Below are 20,637 nucleotides of genomic sequence, written 5' to 3'. Positions count from 1 at the left end.
ATTTCATCCATAGTATAGTTTTTTCATTAATTGCTTTTGTAATTACCCTATAAAGTAAGGCCCCGGGAAGATGCACACACATACCATTTTCTTGTATGTCCCATGAAGTTTCAGTGTTACGGTCCTTGCTGGAGAGATTGAATGGACAGGCGTTTGTTACTTATTCTGGCTCAGTCCTGCCATAAATTTCCTCTCCTCTTCCATCCCCGTCTTTCGTTATTGGAATTCAGTATCATCTAGTCTTCTGGCAGTTTCTGCAAAGGAGAAGGGCCTGGGAGGCGTGTAAGTCAGAAGCAGTGCCTGACAGCCTCCCAGGCTCCTGCTCAGCTGTGTGCTTTTTTGGATGTGTAAAGGGGCATTCTTAGTTCTGACGCGAGGGCTATTTTTTGACAGTTTCCATTGTTGCCTACTCTTTGTAAATGGGTGAGGTCTTTTTGTCTGATTCCTTTTTCAGAAATAGAGGCTATTATGAGAGCTGTCTGCTCACAGGTTTGGGGATTTTTCTTTTGTTGTCAAGAGTCTTGAGACTTGAGACCTCCCTTTTTCAGACTTGCTTGGGCAAACTGATCCAGACAATATCTGCCTGAGGGGATTGCTAGGATATCCTCTTGCTGGGATAGCAAGGAAAGTGGTCCTCAGAGCCACCACCCTTGTGCCATGCTCTTGCTGTCACAGTCCACATGGCTGTAGGAAGAGCAGGTTGGTGAGTCTAGGGTTCTGAACACCTGCCTACACTAAAGATCTTGCTGTTGTCTATGGGTTTGAATCTGGGAGTTCAAGAATGGAAAATTTTTTGAAAATTCCTGTGGTAACATGGAATATCTATTCTTTAATACTCTGTGTGTGTTTTTATTACTGTGAGCAGATGATGATTACACGTCAGGATGTCATGCAGATTCATGAATCATCCACAAAAGGACCTAGAGACTGGGTCTTTGGAAAAAGTCATTCAAGAAAAGTCTCCATAACACAAATCATCCTGGGTACTCATGAGAAATGTGTGGATTGCATGGTTAGAATATTCATAGATTGCTCATTCCAGCGTGATTTTTTTTTGTAGGGGTAATAAATGTTACGTTTTGAGTTTAGACTAACTCTCTAAAACAGGCACAGGAATGAAGCCGTCAAGAGGGACACATTTCCAATGTACTACTTGTGTGGATTTTACACCTTCTGTTGAAGTGCTTAGTACTTGTTACTCTTGGAGTCAAGATACTGGGTTAAACGTTTCTGATCCACTGATGATTTATATCTTGACTGAAGGTAGAGATCTTAAAGTTTGGACCTCCATTTGTTCAGCTTCCAGCATCAGCCCTCTGTAGCCACCTAGTAAGTTTTACATTGTTGGTTCATTTTATTATCTAAGCCTTGCTACCACTGTAGCTATACTTAGAGAGGAAGGATATTATCATCTTGTGAAAGATTAAAATATTTTTACTGTAATCCAGCTAGAAGGGTAGCACTTTTCTCAGGGTAAGAGACAGCCAAGGTTTCTCCCATTCTGTCCTCCCCTTGTATGCAGGAAGGAAGTGCTGGCAAAGGCCCCCTCAGCTTCCTGTCGGCTTTGGAGCACATTTCCAGACACAACCTTCTCCATCATCCATCACCCAGCCCAGCTGAACAATCACGGCAGCACAACGGGAAAAACACACATCTCGCATAAAAACTTTGGAGGCAGCATGAGTGCAAACCGCTGGGATTCATGCACAAGCCGGTTTGATCTGTAGGCTGTGCCTGACAGCAAGTTACTGAGGATTTTCTTCCCTTCCCTTTATAATCAAGTACTTCAATAATCAAAATTCCGCTTTAGAAGAAGCACCTTAACATAAAAAAAAGGCGAAAAAGAAGAAAAAGGGCTGATGTTTAGTAAAGAGGCTGCTGCACTGACAGGTTGTGGAGCCTTAAACCAAGGAAACAACTGGGGATGCTCTCTGGACCACAGCACCCCAGGGTGATGTGTCTGGCCACAGGGGAAGGAAGTGACTGTTGTCTGGCATGCCAGAGTCAGAGGTTTCTGTCAGGTCTTCAGGGTAGGGCAGTGATGAGGGAAACGCTATCTGTGATGCCTTAAAGAAGGAGGAATAAATAAGGTGGAGACCTCACCTTTAAATGAATCACCTTTGCTGAATATGGTTCTGTACCTCTCTCCAAGAAAAGGCTCAGAACTGAACTGTAATCTTTTTCTTAACTGAACTGTAATCTTTTTCTTGTATTACTGGTTTTGTTTAAAAGCTGCATTACAATATTTAGATAACATTTTCAGACCTGTCTGCTCTGTAACCTTTCTTTAACCATTTCTTAAAACAGCTATTTGATTTTATTTTTTTCAGTATAGCTTTAGTATTCTCACCAACTTTAAGATGGGAGTTTCATTTTGGTTTGTTTTTGATAGCAAAAGCCTGCAAAGATTGGCTCTTAAGAGATGATAAGCAATCACTGAAACACCTCTCAAGATCACTGTATAATCCTGTACAACTGGATATGACAGAATATCGTGAGTCTAACTTGACGGCGAAACAACTTTTCAATATTTGAGGCTTAATTTTCCTTATACATCTAGCCTGAATGCTTTGCTTGTAAGGCTGAGCACCTAGGTTAGTCTTTCTGGATGTGAGTATGCACACAGATAGAGCCCTGTCTGCATTACTGTGTTCTCACTCTGCATTTTCCGGTAGGTATTTTGGAAGCCATCCTATTGTTCTTTGGCCTGAGATATGCCAAAGCTACCTCCTAGTAGGTTGTGTCCAGCAGCAAGAGGACTGCTTTGTACTTGGGAATGGAAGGAGGGGGATGGAAAGACTATCAGCCACCACAGCAATTACACCTGTCCTCCTTGTTTCAAGTTGATGCTGCTCATGTTGAATTGTACTCTATGTTTGAGCCCCACCTCCAAGTCAACTAAGCACATCTGCTTGTAAATTAGTGTGGAATTGAAACACCTCCAAGACTTCTCTGTTTGGGTCATTGGAGGGTTTGGGGTAAAATTCAAGTCAGAGTCCAGCTTAGTGGTAAACTTAAAACTTACCCTGAAATTTCAGCAGTTGCTCATAGTGTAAGAAAATAATATTTTGTAGGATTGTGTTTTTCCTGAATTAACTGACACCACAGGATTCTTTCAGCCTTTCCCCTGACTTTTATCTCTGAAAAAGGCTACTGTCAGTAATTTCTGCAGCGTGACTATCTTTGCAGGTGCCCAGTGTACTCAAAGTCAAAATAGTATTTACTTAAGGCTACGTTTTGGCGAAGTTGGGATGAAACTTGAATATGAGTGTAAGCTCTAGAATTAAAGGAGGAGTATGTTGGTTTAATGTTCAGGTTTTTAGGCTAGAGTTGTGGAAGTAATTGGTGAAGACTTTCTGGAAGCAAATTGTGTACTACTGAAATCTGGCCGCTCTGACCACATACGCATACTGGCTGATGTGGTGGTTTTATTTGTAACACATCTTTCAGTGTAGTTTATGCTTTTTATACTTATACTTTTATATACTTTTTATATACTTTTTATACTTTTACTATATCATGTAAAAATCAGTGTGTAACTCTTTAACAGTCTTGATATGAAAAAAATCCGCAGCTCCATGCTGGCTACCTGCACAAGCACCTCGTCTTCCCAGCCAGATGCACCTTTCTGTGGTTATTTCATTCCTTCTCCTCTGTTTCACATTTTTATTGTCCTTTGTCTGGGCTTGCAACAGGCATGGGGTGGGGAGTAAGTTCCTTAAATGCCTTTACAATACTCTGTGGGACAGAAATTATTTCTTATTTAAGGTCTTTACAGAATGCAGTATTATGGAGTCCTCATTTAAAATCTGAAGGCATTTCTGAAATGCTAACAATTATTTTTAAATCTACCAGAAATGCACATGAATAACACCAATTGAAAAAGAAAAGAAGGTAAAAGTTACAGGGGGTGGGAAGGATAATAAACAGCAGTAGTATCTGTATGTTTATGAAAACAATAACAAAACCCAAAAACTTACCCATCAGGGCAATGGCCTAGAACTAGGAAAAGTCAGGTTTCCCCACTGGTCAGGGTTGAAAGTCGATGCTGTCAATTGAAGTTGTCAACGTTAAACGAAAAAAAGCAAAACTCAGCAATGTAGTTTCAGGTCCTGCTGTAGACCTGAAGTCCCCAGACAGTTTGTGGCGTTTGGCAGTCTCATTTCCCTGTTTTGTGAAAGTATTAATCTTCCCCTTTGTGAAGCTGCTTGACTGTACATGGGAAAGTGCTCAAATTAACAGCATGCAAAATTTCTTAATTTCCTTCTAGAAAATAATTTATTGTGTCTTTGCTTGTCCTGGCCATCCTGTTTGGAGGAAGAAGACATCACTCTAACAGGCATTGGGTGCAATTCTGCTCAGTTCCTACATGCACTGATCTCTTACTTATTTTATTAATCTAACTATGCACTGTGACAGCAATGGGTTAAAAAAAAAAGGAGACAGGACTGTGATTTGTTGACAGTGTCCCTTTTAAGTACAAGAGTGCCAACTTGAAATCAATCCACTGCATGCTAGCTGAGCAATGTAAGGAACGCAGGATGGCAGTAACATGATCAGATTTGCTGAAACCGCTGAGCAAAAGCGCTGCTGCGCTGGGAGAAGCTGCGAGCGGCAGAGGTGTTTATTTCAAGAGGCTGTGGCTAGGAGGACTGGTAATTCTCAAAGAAGTGAAAGCAGGCAGGGACTTATGAGCCCCTTCTGACGTGTGCTAGTGGCGGTCATGGTTCATGGCTCAAGGGAAGACAAGTCCTCAGGACTGCCAGAGTCTCTGAAAAATCAAAGAAATAGGCTTGTGATAGTAAATGCTGCTTGCCCAGAGATGTGAAAACACTGTGTGACTGAGAAGAATGACGTTTAGATTGGACATGTGGTCATACGACATAAACTGGTTGATAACAAAGAAGTTTTCCATGAATTGGCTGCTGGTCTCTACATTCCTCTTTCCAAAAAAGGATGGAGTATAAGAGCTGTTTCATCCCACTCTGGTTCTTTCACATAAATCTAGTGAAGACAAGGGTCAAGTTAAATCCAACAGTCCCAACCTTCACAAACTCTAGCAAGGTCCAGGTAACAAACATTGGAGGGAAAACATACTGTGAAATCAAACAAGTGCTAGTTATGAGAAAGACTGGAGGTGAAACTGTGTCCTACAACCCAGGACCGCGTTACTGCTTCTTGGTGCCTGTTACCGTGCAGCGCCTTGAGAGATTACAGGGTTTTCTGCATCCTCCTTTCCCTGGCTCCACAGCTCTTGTTCACTAGGCAGATGTCCTCTTCTCCAGCTTGACGAGAAGGGTGATGTGTGCTCTGTAGGAGCAGACGGGGTTGCCTGCAGCATGTAGCTGCTGATCTCACCCAGGGTGTCTGCCCCTCAACAAAAGGGTTTGGGAGTAAAAACGCAGCCTCCGTTTGTGTGCGGGAAGGGAGGAACGACTATGCCACTGCAGGGATTCATTTGTGTTTTAGTGGGAACTGTGAGGCAATAGAAATGTCCTGCTCTGAGTCTAAAGCAGAGTTTGCTCTGTGTGTGATTGTGCGTTCTTTTAAATTAAACTATTTTGCAAACACTTCCTTCCTGCATTTCTCAGAAGGAGGGAGGGGGTGTGTGCAAAGAATGTTTAACTGCCTTTGACGGAGGAGGAAAACTGAAGAAAACAAGAGATGCAATCCTAACTACTGACCTTTTACTTGAGCTTGGTGATGTTTTTCAGCAGTGGAGCCTCCAGGGAGTAACAGCATCCTCCTTGCTATTGTGCTGCCTGCCCAAAAAGGGGGCTAAAGTTCAGCTTTTATGATGTTCTCACTCTGGGCTTGTGGGAAAAAGGCCACATTCCCTTTCTTAGGTCATACGAGTGCAAGAGATGACAGAGTCCTACAGTCTAACCCCAGGGCATTAGGCCAGTTCAGAATGAGACTGGGATAGACAGCTTGGTAAATATGCAGCCAGCTTTTTCTCCTTATGGAGATTCACAGCAGGTGGGAGGGTAATTTACATTGTTAAATTAAAAGGCACTGATTTATTTTATGTTGGTGTGTTATTGTTTCATAAAAGCACATGGTTTGCCATTACTCATAATGGCTTCTTGCACTTTATTGTTAAATACTCCTTTTCCACTTTGGTCAACAGTTACTGGAAATGAATGTTATCCACTAAGACAAAAACAAGAGGCAAATAAGCATAAAACAAACCCCCAACCTCCTCCCCAACAAACCACAGGTTTTTAGGGAACCTTCCACAGTTCTGAAGGTTGAGATTATTGCAGCACATGTTCGCAAATTGTGCTCCTTCAGACTGTTTGTTCCCCGTACCATGTGGTAGGGGCTAGAAAGCCATCAGTCCCTTTGCTCACTGGTTCAGATCAGGCTTCCCATCTCACAGGTGCCACCTAGTCTTGCTCAGCACTGTGGTAGGCTGACTGTGGCCAATTCCCTTAGCAGCTTCTAGTGTTTCTATCCATTGAGGTTTCCTTCAGCCTCATTGTTGAAATGTTGTTCAGTAGATACTGAGCTGGTGTTTCTAAATGGCACAATCCTGGCTATGGAGAGATGGTTGTACTTCCTGAAGAGTTGAGCAGCGAAGGAGGTTCTGCCTGGAAAGGCTGCCTGTCTGAAGGATAGATACTGTTTTAAAGTTACTGTAAGACATATTGTTTAAAAAATAAATCTGGATTATGCTGACATCCGTCTGTGCATTTGCATCCTTTCAGCAATGCTTGCAACTCCTGCTCAAAGGTGCTGCAGCATCTTAGCCTGGCCATATTTTTACTGCAGCAGATCCTGTCTTATACCTGATGTATGAGTTTTTACCTTAAGTTGGAACCTTCTCTTTTGCATTGTAGAGCACATAAAACTCAACATTGTACCTAGCTACCCTGCAGTTCATTGAAGAATATACATTGCTGTAATTAATAATATGTATCTCTATACCTTACAAAGAAAGATGTGTGTTTTGGCAGAATGGAGCAAATAGAAGTGCTGACTGGTGTAGCGGCTTAATTGCAGCTGCAAGGGAAAGGTCTTGCTCCCTGCCCTTCTCCCTCACACCCTTGTACCCAGTCCTGGGTCCATGAGTCATACTGTTTGCTCCAGTGCTACTACCTTAGACCCTTCACAGAGTTGGTTCAATTCACTGGCCCAGCAAGAACTGATCCATATTTTGGCCAAGTTAATTTATTGCCAACAGCTTGGGTGGGACTGGCTTGTGAATGGTCTGCTGAGGACCAGAGCCTGTGCAAGCTGGGAAAGGGAAAGGGCTCTGCATTTCAGTGGGGCGAACTGCTGAGTGGGGAGGCTTCAGGTTGGTTGGTATAACCGCACTCGTGTGCAATATGCAATAGAGATCTAATGAGGACAAGTCACTGCTTTTGCAGCAGCAAAGTGGTGAAATGCAGCCAGATACTAATTCAAAGTACTTGAAAGACATGTATATGCCAAAACACACCTTTGGGTGACTGTTTTATGGGCGCAGATGTGTTAGGTGTTCCCCCCTCAGTCAGGCTTTCACCTTCCTGGGTACCACACAGCTGTGACACAGTGGATCATGTGATTGTGGTGAGGTGAGGGCCAGCTCGACACACCTTGTGATTTTTTGTTTTTGTTTTTTAACATTGAGCCTTGCCTTTTCAGCATCTTCCACTGATTGACCCTCAAATTTGGTAAATACAAATATCTAGTTACCTGATACATGCAGGCAGATGTTTGGGTTGTGGAGGAGAGAAATGAGGTACTTGGAGTCTGTCAGCTTTCTGACATTTCTGGTTATCGTAGTGAGTGGTAAAGTACAAATTAATGCTGGGAAAACAGGCTTGAAGATGAGGGAGGTTTGCCAGGAGGTTTGCCACAGACGAGAGAGTTGGATCCGTGATATGAAACCAGCGGGCAGTGGCATTTAGATAGCCCCAGGAGTGTGTCTGATCAAGGCAAAATCACGGCTCTTTTAGCCAACTTGAAAATTGCTTAATATTAATCTGTCTTTCTGGCTTCCAAGTATTGATTTTCATATATACAAGAAAAGGCCTGTGGCAGCCTGACATACAGTACTGTCTTGGCATAGGTGCTGGATATACAGTCTTGCTCAACTGCCTGCTCTCCACCATCAGCTAAGTAGCGAGCAGCTTTAGTGGCTGTGTAAGAGCCACCATCCCTGTTGACTTCCAGGGAGGGAGGCCATTTTACAGAATTGTAGGCTTTGGGCTCTACAGATCATTCATTTAACCTTATTTAATTTTGCCTAATTTCAGGAAGTATCTCTTTTCATTTCCTTCTGGATGCTCTTTGTACTTAGCTACACAGATGTTGGGAGGGATTAGAATTTTTCTAAAAGGTTTGTTTATTCTTGGGGAAAAAGAAATTAAGATTTATTATAGGTTTTCCCTCCCCTGGGCTCTACCTCAGAAAAATCTTCTGTAAAGCAATTTTCAGCTTTTACTTCAAGAAGTATGTAGCAAGCTATCAGTACTTCAGCATAACAAAAGTTCACACAGTTCAGAGCTTTCATGATTACAGGGGAGCTTTTCTTGGGATTTTTAAAATGTTCTAGACACAATTAAAAGAATTTCTCAGCAAGGAGAGTGCAAGCTGGGGACTCTCCAGCAGATGTAATCACTCAAGGAAAACTTTGTTTGGCTTGGCTGGGTCCTGCCTTCGTTCCATGCTCTTTCATCCCGCCGCTGGTCTTTGTCTCTCAGTCTTTTGCAGTGTCTCTCTGTCCGTCTTTGTCTCTGTCTGTCTTTCCCTCTTTCAATCTGCCCCACATTCCCTTGCAGGCTCAATGGGACGGCATTAACCTGGCTACTACCAAGACAAACAGCGAGTCAGATTGAAAGAGGGGGGCCTTTGGCTGTCATGAGACTTTGCAGTCACTCACTTCCTAGAATTAAAGGCTGGGAGTTGATCTGTAAGCCAGCCAAGCCAGAGACAATGATTGGGTTTCCATTTTGTTCCTTTGATACTAACTTAAATATCTGCACCAAATGGGAAAACAAAATTTACATAAAAGTAAGTAGAAATCCACTTTCTTATACAGATCTGTTCTACCCTGTATCTTCTGATATGGATAACACAGGTAGCAAAAGTCATCTGTTGTTTCCTAAAGGACTTCGGAAATCAGGCCTGCTCTTAGAGAACTGATTTGTAAATGAAATCCTGACTGGGGTGTGGTTTTTTTGGTAGCTCTGAGAAGATGGGACTGGTGCAGCTGGAATCCCGGTTGGCGAGAGGAGACTGCACAGATGTGTAGCGGTTCCAGGCATGGCTTGTGGGGGACGTTGAGAGTTCCTGTGGTCCCTGCAACCCAGAAGGGTCTGTGCCTTCACTGGGGGCTGCACACTGAGCTGAGGTTTCCAGAGCTGCTGATACCAGGCTAGAATAAATTAGAAATAATTGTTAAAACAGATGGATCCATACTGATGCGAGAATTAGGGTGGTCAGAATCTGGCACCTGTTCTTGTTTCCTTGGGCGTTCTGCTGGGAGACTTTGAGTAGACTGCTTCACTCCCCAGTGCCTGTGTGTGGGAGAAGTGCAGCATCTTTGTGCCTTATAAACTGTTATGTATAGCCTGAGGTGCAGCTTTTTAAGGAAACCAACACCTGCTCAATATAGAAAAGGAAAAATACAAACATGGAGGGCTGTTGTCCTTGAAGTAATACACGCTGTTGGCAGCTCTCTATGATAGCGGTTCATTTGGCCCTGCTGCTTTGGGGTATGTCTTTGACTTGCAAGAAAGTGTTGAAGTGGTCACAAGTAAGGACTGTAAAAGGATTGCATTTGGGAGATCAACATGTCCTTGATTGCATGCAAGTCTGACAGGGAGATTTCAAATGTCTTTGAAATAAAGTGGTGGTGGAGGAGGGCAGCCACTTGGAAAGGATTTTAGGTAACTGCAGCTCACAAACACATGCAGAGAGTATTAGGATGTTCAGGTAACTTTGTGTCAAACTTGGTGATATTTTTGCCATGCCAGGGGAGCCAGTACAGACTTCCTAATGTGTTTGCTTTGGTGCTCCCAGAGGTCCAAAGCCAGCTGCTTCTGAACCAGCTGCAAGCTATTATGGCTAAGTAAAGTCTGTTGCAACTCCTGGGTGGGGGATGCTCTAGATACCTTCAACAATTCTTTGTGCTAAGTATTACTTTCAGTCACATTTCTCAGACTGCATGATCCCTTTTTGGGATGGAGCTGTTGTGACAGTGCACAGGCACTTTGATTTTTTTTAATCCCTAGCCAACTGCGTGGTGCTTTCCTTGGAGAGCTGTCCCAGTCTATCTCCTTCTACTCCCCGCAGCTCACTTGTTTAAAGTATTACTGAGTCCACATATTTATTATCCTTTACTTCAATATCTGATTGTACTCATTTTCTATTTTAAGAGTTTTTACATTCAATATTACATCATTATTATTCTAACTATGTGCTCAAGTAGGTCTGTGGTGGCTGATGTACTGTAAAACAAAGTATTGTTAGTATCAGGTCTTTAGTGTCAGGTCCCGTGTCTAGCAGTGTACAATGACACAATTGTACTTTCGAGTGATCGGAACACTGTGGTGTATGGTCTGGTTCTTCCATGGGATATGATGACATGCAAAAGACTGTAATGAGTATTATATTTTAAATTATATGTGCATTTTAAATAGGCAAATCTATGAACAAGTAAGTATGTGAAAGATTGTTGAACTTCCTGTTTGAAAGTTATCAGTGAATTCTTGGACATCCCAAGCCAAAATATTTAGCAGTATTAATTTTCCTGTGAGGCTGAAGACTGATGAGACTTTAACTCCAGTCCTTGGTAGTTCCTAAACAGGAACGACCACTCAGGAAAGTCAGGGTGAAACATACTATCCTTCTCCTTCATTATTTTTCTATGATTCCATGTAAACCATTCTGCTCTGAGTGGTTTATATACTCCAAATGTCTCCTAAAACGGAGGAATGTCCCACTTCCAGCCTCTCACCTATCTGTTCCAGCTTCCTTATTGAACACCCCATTCTTCCTCCTACCACAGCAAGGCAGCCACTGGCAATTAACTTTCCAAGCTGTACTTCCTTTAGATTTTTCTAGTATACCTGTCTCTAAGTATACCTTATCCTTTCTCCCTGCTTGTGGGGAGTTGTTGTGGTTTAACCCCAGCTGCCAACTAGGCACCACACAGCTGCTCGCTCACTCCCCCTGCAGCAGGATGGGGGAGAGAGTCAGAAGAGTAAAAGAGAAAACTCATGGGTTGAAATAAAGACAGTTTAATAGGTAAAGCAAAAGCTGCACATGCAAGAAAAGCAAAACAAGGAATTAATTCACTACTTCCTATAGGCAGGCACATATTCAGCCATCTCCAGGAAAGCAGGGCTCCATCACGCATAATGGTTACTTGAGAAGACAAAACACCATAACTCCAAACGTCCCCCCTTCCTTCTTCTTTCCCCCGGGTTTATATGCTGAGCATGATGTCATATGATACGGAATATCCCTTTGGTCATTTGGGGTCAGCTGTCCCAGCTGTGTCCCCTCCCAACTTCTTGTGCAACCCCAGCCTACTCGCTTGTGGGGTGGTCTGAGAGGCAGAAAAGGCCTTGACCATGTAAGCACTGCTCAGCAATAATGAAAACATCTCTGTATTACCAACACTATTTCCAGCACAAATCCAAAACATAGCCCCATGCTAGCTACTGTGAAGAAAATTAACTCCACCCAGTCAAAACCAGCACAGGAGTTCTCTCTTCCCAAATGAAAAGGAGTGATGTATTAAAGCACCTGTGAGTTGACGCTGGGTCACCTGCAGCCTTCTTCAGCCAGTTCCTGGTTACATTATCATTATCTTGCCCTGTAGCTGGATGTTTTGTAGCTGGGTGTATTGCCCATGCATACGGTTGACAAGAGCATGGGTGTGAAGACCAGTACCTTTCCCCTGCTCCAGAACCACCCCTGGGATGACGTTGTAGTGCTTTTTGGACATGAGCTGGTTTTCTGTTTTAAGCTGCAGTGTGCTGCTGGGCTGTACCAGCTCATGTTAATAGTGGACAGCAGTGATTGCAGCACCATACTCTGCTATATGATTTGGGCATGTTGCAAGTTCCCTCATTGATGAAATTGCGACGAGGAGTGATAAGGTTCCCTCTCAGGCACTGATGGACATTTAAAATGCTCCAAAGTACCTGCGATGGTTACTCAGGTTGAGTGAAGGGCCTGAGAAACGCCTGTGAAATGGTGCTCATTGCCACAAACTGCTTTATAATCCAGCCTGGCTTCCCTGTCTAGCAGTAGGACCACTACAGCACCCTAATCCTCTGTAGCCCACCCCATCAGTAGTCCCTGAACTGAATACCGTTTTGGGAGGCAGCAGGATATTGCACACTAAGCTGTTTTTCTCAATTTTGATTCAGTAGTGTAACTCAGTATCTCACACTAAAAAGACTTTCCATTGGTATTCATGGCTCATATAACAGCTTCTCAACTGTTTCCTGAGGGTTCGGGGAGGAAAGGATCTTTCCATGCATAATTTAATCACATTCAGCAGTGCAGCAGTTGGATTTTTTTTTCCCACAGAAAATCTATAACATTCTGTTAGTTAAATCTTATACTTTTAGAAATGTCAGTGAGCTTGCTTATCTTGTTCATTCAGATAAACACCTCTCAACATCCTGTTTTTCTTATGTCATACGAACAGGAAGAGAACAATTGTTTGAGATGTGCGTCAGTCATAATTGTAATCAGGCAGCCACGTTACCCTCCCCATTGCCATAGAAACCAACAAATCTTTTCAGACATGTTGGTGGTGAGCTGACAGGTATCCTTTCTTTTCTACTTCACCTCCCAAGAGCTATAACTTTGCAAGTCATGTGTAGGACCTCTCAAAGACTTTTTTTTTTTTTTTTTTTTATCTAAGAGAGTGCACCTATAAATATTGCAAGCGAATAGCCATCGCTACTTTTATGTTAAGAAGCAGTGATATCTTTTATTTGGCCTTGTATCTAGTACTAGAAACACTGAAAAAATCCAAGGCAAGATGTTTAGTCAGTGGTAGCGCAGTGCTAAGTACTGGGCAAGTTTTTGCCTGAGCCTGTATGTAATGTCTGTAACATGTCCTAGAGAAGAATGGTTTGAGCCAGCTGACTTATGGAAAAGCATTTGGCTGTTTTGCAATCACTTAAAGGTGACCTGGAGAGCTGTGTTCATGGAGGGAGCAGATTCAGCATTTGGGGCACACTTCAGATTAATTGGAACTGTTCCTGGCACCTCAGGATAGGATTTTCAAAAGCAGCAACAGGAGCAGAGATATGTATGAAAAGCACATTATTTGAAGATTCTTGCTTTCTCTGGCGATATTGAGTGTCAGTACTGGAGACAGAGTTTTAACATAACACTCTGAGATGTAATTAGCTATAGGAAGAAGAAGGAATTTTTTAGTATAGGAATTTTACCATTATTTTCTTCAACATAAGCAAAGCAGCAATTGCACTCTGCTTGTGGAGAGCTTGATTCAGCCTGGACAAATGGGTCTTTTCCACTTTACTTAGTCTTTTAATTATGTTATATGTAACCTGAAGAGAAGCTGAAAAGCTACCTTACAAGCCATATTTTTGATTAGAAGAAAGCTATGATATTTTCTCAAATTAGCATTTAAAGCAAATCAGTTTGGTTCAATATACTGCCCAACAAGAGTGTGCATCATGGATGCCCACATCTGCCCTTTCTGCACAGCTGTGACTCGTCACCTGTCTCCCCATGCAGGCAGGGGAGGAGAAAAGGAGGAATGCACGGAGCTAATAATAGTGTTGGAGACATCATCTCTTGAAAATGCAGCAGCCTAAGGAACAGAGAATAAGCCAGCTGTGACTGGGAACTGCTGGCCTGGAGAGGGTGATTATTGGTTACCCACTATTACCTGTGCCTTGGATGGATGGCTAAGGAAAGAGCAGCAGAGGGAAAAGTTAATTTCCCAGCAACAGACTCAGGAAGGCAGGTTGTGACTTCCAGGACACGGTGTTACGTGATGCAGGGCACCATCATTCAGCATCTGAGAGTGAGAGGTGACGTACTAGCGGTGGGTTGGTTAGCATGTCTTCCTTTTATCCTCCCCTGGTGCTCAGACTGAAGATGTAGAAGTAAACAGAAGAAAGAAGCATTCGTATGTAATTCCTGCACATCTACATTTGCAAAAAATTGATAGAAATAAAATCTGAAGAGGCATTTGTTTCAGTTTTCTGTATCTTTCCCCATAGCAGATCTGGTAAGGCTAAAAATACCCACGCACTGGGGGAGATGACGCTAATATCTGCTGTAGACTTAAGCTTTTTTTTTTTTAAATTAAGTAATAGGAAAGATTCATACAAGTTTTAACATTTGTTGGGTAGAGCATTCGAAGAGGAACTCTCACACAGATACTGGAAAGCTGTGAATTTCAAAGTAAATACTTAATAAAAGCAGTAAGTGGCAAAATGTAGTGTGTTCTTAAATTTCTTAGCCTTGTTCCGACGGTTGTGCCCCCCTCCTTCAATTCCTCCTTTGTCAAGCATTGGGCAATAAAAGCTGTGGGCTTTTTCCGTGCTGGAAAAGTTAGTTTCAGTTGTAATTGCAAGATGCTGATCTTGTCTCTAATGCCCACCATTCATTGGAGGTTTTACACAGCTGACAGCTCTAGCTTTAGCCAGTCAATCTGTGTGCTAAGGAAAGAACTAGAGCTGTTACAATAACCCGACTCTAGAAAGAGAAGGTGCCAGAAAACCTGGAGGTGCTGCAGTTTTGTTCGTTCCCTCCCCTCCCCCCCATTTTCTACTAGTAGGAAACTGTTCAGTGTATTAAGATCTACAAAAGCAGTTTTTATAAAGAGCAACGTCCCAAACTACATGGAAAGAACATCAGAACGAGATACGTATTTATGATGTTCACTCCTGCTTTCCCTGCATGTTTCTCTGGCATTGTCTTCCTCTCTTAAGCAGAACTTGTCAGTGTTTTCTAGCTGTGTGGTACAAGAGTTTCCAGCACAGTTTCCCATGTGAGCTGCAGCCCTGTGCTCCCATGAGAAAGCTCAGTTGCACCTTTATTTGCTTCGCTAAATAATCTGGACTCCACAACACGTGACAGAAAAATGTTTCCATCCTCACTTCTATGTGACACAAGATTTGGAGCACCTTTTGAATGTTTTGTTAAAGCATTTCATAGTATGACTTGATAGAAAGCTCACGTGAACCCTAACTTTGGCGAAACTCTCCCTAATTTAAGCAGAAATTAAGCATTAATTAAAAACTGGATTCAAAAGTTAGGATGTGGACCCAAGCGCTGTGAAATGCTTCCTTAGTTGATGTGTATGGAAATTTTTGTGTCACCTTTGTTGGGTGACAATTTCATCCATGGAGCTGTTCCTTCACGGAGATATTAGGTTTAAAGCTTTGGCTGGAATAAGTTGGTGTCACTTGGGATAGGTTAAATTACATGGACTTCTTCAGCTGAAGGTCTGAGCCTTTGTGTTGAGGTACTGAAAGTGGACCAAAAGTTTTTAGCTGTGCATTTTAACGGGTGCTTAAATACAATTTAAATACTTTGCTAACATTGGGTGTCAACATATAATAGTTTTTAATTCAACTTCTATTTTTAAAAAGAATTTGATTCTCATTTGGATAGTTACAGAACAAATTTTCCTTCAACCTGATTACCAAACTTCAGTGATCAGAATGGTCGCAGCTAGTAAAGAAACAAAAACAAAGTGAATTTCGACTTTACTGAAAGGGTTATTTTAATATGCTTCTGAAATGCTGGCAGAAAAGCTGGAGTATTCTTCAGGTTCAAGTTGTCTTTCTCAGGTGTAACCTACAGATCTCTTTGGGTTGTTGGGTTATCCAGCCACAGATGAAAACAAATTGTGTCTGATATTAAATATCAGCAGTACCAGTTATGGAACTGTGTAGATAAATAGAAATAGAAATTCTTAGGAGCTAGGAGAAGCAGGATGTCCTTGGTGCATTTCACCTTGCTAATAGGGATGGAGCTGCAGCACTTTTGATTCTGTAAAGAGCCTGGTTGCCTGGTCCCTACCGGTGGAGTTCAGTAACATAGCTGTACACATTGGCCTCAGAAAGGGAAAAATACGGGACCCCATTCAGCATCTGCTGATACTTCTTAACTATGCAGAAGTAAGGAACTGGCAGAAGAGAATGTGGGAATGGCGTTTAAACAAGAATCAAACTATTGTTACTGTTCTAAAAGGAAAGTTAGATGGCTTCAAGACATGTACTATGGCTTTTTAGTATTAACAGTTGGGATTTTTTCATGGAAAACTACTTAGGAGAGACAGCTAAAGGTTCTTAGGTTTAAAACTTGGGGATTTCCAGAGATGTCTGGAGGGCAAAAAAAAATACATGTTTTTAGCTTTATGATAGTACTCTGCATCTGATGCTTCTTTCCCAAACTGCAGTTCAGTCCACTAGACCTGCTACTGCTGCTGTTCCTGACAGTCTCAGTACTAAGTAGCCAGAAGATAAGGACATATGTAAAAAGTTCCCCCTTTTATCCTGGACAGTATTAGTTTTCTTCACCTTTTCAGGATTGATAAGTTTGAAAGAAGAAAATGTTAGTTTTCTGGAGTGTTGTTTTAAATGTTGTTTTTAAACTCGTGAATTTCCATTTCTGTGAAAGTGCCATTAACTTAGTGTAGGGGCATTGACTTGTACCCTGGCTATGACAGATCCCTTTTGTTCCTGGGCTTGCGGAAGTGTGGTAAGACAGCCCCACCGCTCAGCAGTGGGATGTGAGAAATGGCTCATTCCACAGCAGTGAGCATTGTCAGTGCTTCTGGGAGCATGGTGACTCGCTCCTTACCCTTCCCTCCTCAATACTGAGATGTTTTATGGGAACAAAAACCATTTCTCTTTATCACTGAAAAAACGCATGGAGCTGTTGACTAAAGTAAGTAAAAATAGCTTGGCTAAATTTTTGGAGGAAAAGAAATATTTTATGATGAAACTGTGTTTTTTGCTTAAATAGGTTTGAATGCAAGAACATACACCGTGGTTTTGGCAGGATGGGGATCCACCAAGCTCAGCGTCTTCAGTCACCTCTCTGGCTGTGCCTGGCAGTGAAGATATAGGGAGAGGGTGTAAAAAATCAGAAGGGAATGAGGGAGTGCACTGCTGTCCTCCCCTCCAGTGTGTGCCCTGACTCCCATCAGTCTGCAACTCCAAGTCCTCCTGTGCCAGGGACTGTATTGTCATCTTGGTGCTTAATAACCATTGATACTGAGGTCCATCTAACAGATGAGGAAACCATTAAAACTGTTGCTAATTACTTGCAAAAGGCTAACGATTGTTATATTTTTAGGCTTTTATTAATTTTTATTTCATTACCTGCCTAGAAAGCAACTTCCGAGTATTATTTTTAGAATTGCCACTTATGTAAAAATAGGTGCACTTCTCCTTGTCAAGTCAGGGTGTATTGGAAGTATGCAGAAATTACTTCTGTTTGTTTGAGGTGGTGACCCACGTGCATGCTCACACTGACAGTGTGAGATGCTCTCCTTTGCCACTGTGCAAGGGGAAGGGATGTTTCTGCTCCCTGAGAGTGGGTCATCTTGGGCACTGTGTGAGGATGTTTACAAAGCTGGGTAACTTCTTCGTTAGGTTTCATTTTTATTTCTTTAGTGACACCAGATCTGAAGGGCATCTTCTGCTCACGTGCCACGTGCAATGCCTAGATGTTGTTGCTGTTCAGGTGTCTGTATTCATTAAGTGGGAGAGCAATATGACACCCCTTGGGGCTAATGTGGGGTGGGGGAGAAGAAGGTCCTTGTTCTGAGTACCAGGGGTGGAGGTGTGCTGAGCCTGCCTGCCTTACACAGCGGCATCTGGTAAGCAACCCTCCTGCAACTCTCCTTTCTCTTCATTGACAAAAAGCACCAAGAAAATAAGAGGAAAATGTTATTGGCTATTCTGCTCAGAGAAGCAAGCCTTTTCTTTTAATGAGAGTGCATTTTGTTTGATCTGTGTTTTGGGGTGGGGGGAGGATGATGAATTTTAGCCATTATGAAAACAAAACCCATGGTTATTTGTAAGGATTGTTTTATAAGAAGCATATGTGTGCTTTATTATTCTTTTGCTTGAAGTGTGGGGATTGTTTTCAGTTGGGAGGTTGCATTAGAAGAATGTGAACTTCTGACTCACTGAGAAATAGAGCATATATTAGTGAAATTGTGGGGTTTCCTATTATGTTTTCATAACTCGAATTTCTCAGAATGGAAGGGATCTCTTTTGCCCTTAGTTAAAGAATTACTTTTACTGCCATTGAGAAAGAATGAGTTCTTTTTCTAGAAAAACTTTTATTGCTTTCAATATACTTTTACTCTACCCACAGTTCTTCATTTCCCTTTCTTCTCTCCAGCATGGCAGTTTCTCTTTCTCAGTGTTCTGCATGTGCAACTCATTCTCCAGCCATATTTCTGTTTGATCACTAAATTTTGACTTTTCAATAATGATGTAGTCGGCAGTATAGACCAAGGTATGGCTTAACATAGTGATCCCAGGATGGGGTGGGCTCAGCTACTGGCATATGAGGAATTCCAGCTTTTCTCTAGAAGCATCATCAAATGAGAAACATGAAATCAGCATTGAATGCATAGCTGGATGCTTTGCAATAAGTTTTTGCAAGAACATTAGAGAAAATAAAATAGTAGAGCTAACCCTGTGATACAGTATTGCGTGCTGTCACATTAATACAATAGATCAAAACCAGAGTCTACAATTCAGGAATTGCTGGCCTGTACCTTGCTCTCCTACATGCAAGGTACATAATTGAATTAGATGTTTCTATTAAATCAGGTCTATCTGAAAGATGGCAAAGAACCATCAGAAGATAAGCTTCTAGATACTGACCTCCCTGCTAAAGTGAAGCAAAATATTCCTGCTGAGTGAAACAGCTGTCTCATTTGAATTGAAATGAAGCTTTCCCCCCTGCTTTTGATACAGGGAGAGAACTGGGGCAGGGGGAATTGATTTGGGTTGACCTGAATTTTTCATGTGGCCTATGAACCAAAACATAAACTGGTTGTGCAGTTCAAATTATTATCTGGACCACACTGTGGCAGTGTGTTAGATGATGTGAACACCTCTATTTCAGTAACGATTCCAGCCGTGGGTACTTCATCTGCTGCAGAGAGACTGCAGGGGAAACCCAGCCATGGCCTACAGATCTCTGGCAAGCAGGAGTAGATGACTATCATGTAAGGGCATCATAGGGCTGGAAGAAATGTATCAGAACAGCCACAGCTGGTCAACAAATGGAGAAATAAGGAACCATTCATGTTAAATGAGGATTCTGGCTACAGAAATGAGCTGATGTTCATAATCAGGTGATTACAAGTGAGGAACTTACTGAGTTTTGGGCTTTTTTTCCCTCTTCTTTTTCCTCCTGTCTGATGCAGATATTTCACTGGCTGTGTACTGCAGAAGGTGAATCCGAATGTGTGAATGAAGAACTGGAGGAACAAGTAATGAATGCTTTTGCTTTGGTGAACCTAGACTCACAGACCTCCCAAAAGGCTAAATCTTTAATGTTAAAATTATAGGGGAGGTGTGTGGTGTATGGAGTTTTTAAGACTGTGGTAGCTGCATGTGGTTACTTCCCTTCTGAGATCTGAAGCGTTCTGTGCGGTGGAGTTCAAAGCTCTGTCGATTAGAAAGCTGTAGCTAAAATTGGAAACCAAGCCAAAGGCTGGAGTGAGCCAGACATACCTTATAAAGAAGGACCTTCTCCATCTTGTTGCTTCATTTCCTTGTTGTTTGAATTCAGTTAAACCCACATAGTTACACGTTTAAAAAGCATATTTGTCTTTTGTGGGAGATGCAGTTAAGGAATGGTAGCTGGGCATGGTAAGTGAATTTTGGAGTCCTAGAAATTGTGCTAAAGCAGAGCAATTTACTGCTTCTGAAATGAAATAGTTCCGTGACATCTGATCCTCTTTTTGTACTGTGGGATGTGGTGGGATATAATTAATATTTAAATTGATCAGGCTCTTAGGGCAGTATTCCTCTGCCTGTCTGCAGACACAGGTACAGAAGGCATTTCCCTGCAAGCAAATAGCTTTGGGGTGCTTTTATTCTTAGTGGGAGTCTCATCACTGCAGTCGGCGGGGACTGGGATGAATCACCGAGTGATTACTCCTTAGTCATAGTGTTCTTGGAAGTGAACTGTTACCATTCCTGGAAATATCTGTTTTTCCTAAGATACAGACTCTGCCATGAGAAAGTATTAAAGAGCCTTTGACCTCTTTGGTGCAGGTGCATCTGAAATAGGAGTGAACACTCTTGTGAGTGAAAATCCTCCCCATCCCCAAGATAGTGCTAGTTTACATTTAAAAGTAACATGCAGGGCTGGAGAAGGATGCGTTGGAAGTTCATCCTGGTCATGGTGTTATTGGAATGGGAGTGATATTCCTGAAAAAAATCAGTCTCCCTGAAGACAACTGTAGACAATTTAACTGGTAATGACAAGGTATCCAAGAGCCATAGACCCAGGTGAACTTGCAGATCTGATCAGAAAATGACGTGAACACTCGTTGGATAATTAATGCACAGGGTGCCCTGCCTGCACAGCTCCACACTCAATTCCCTGTCCCTGAGAGCACTAATCTGGGAAGAAGTACTGTGGGCATCAGGCCCCAAT

The 20,637-nt window shown here is 42.3% G+C and overlaps 1 protein-coding gene across 1 annotated transcript in view; it reads left to right on the top strand.

The window, feature by feature from the left end:
* The window catches only part of EXD3 (exonuclease 3'-5' domain containing 3), a 292,624-nt gene that overhangs the window by 68,766 nt on the left and 203,221 nt on the right, over positions 1 to 20,637 (top strand).

This window comes from Pelecanus crispus, chromosome 9 (assembly GCF_030463565.1).
Source record: "Pelecanus crispus isolate bPelCri1 chromosome 9, bPelCri1.pri, whole genome shotgun sequence".
Lineage (NCBI taxonomy): Eukaryota > Metazoa > Chordata > Aves > Pelecaniformes > Pelecanidae > Pelecanus > Pelecanus crispus.
This window is presented reverse-complemented; position numbering and strand designations above follow the sequence as displayed.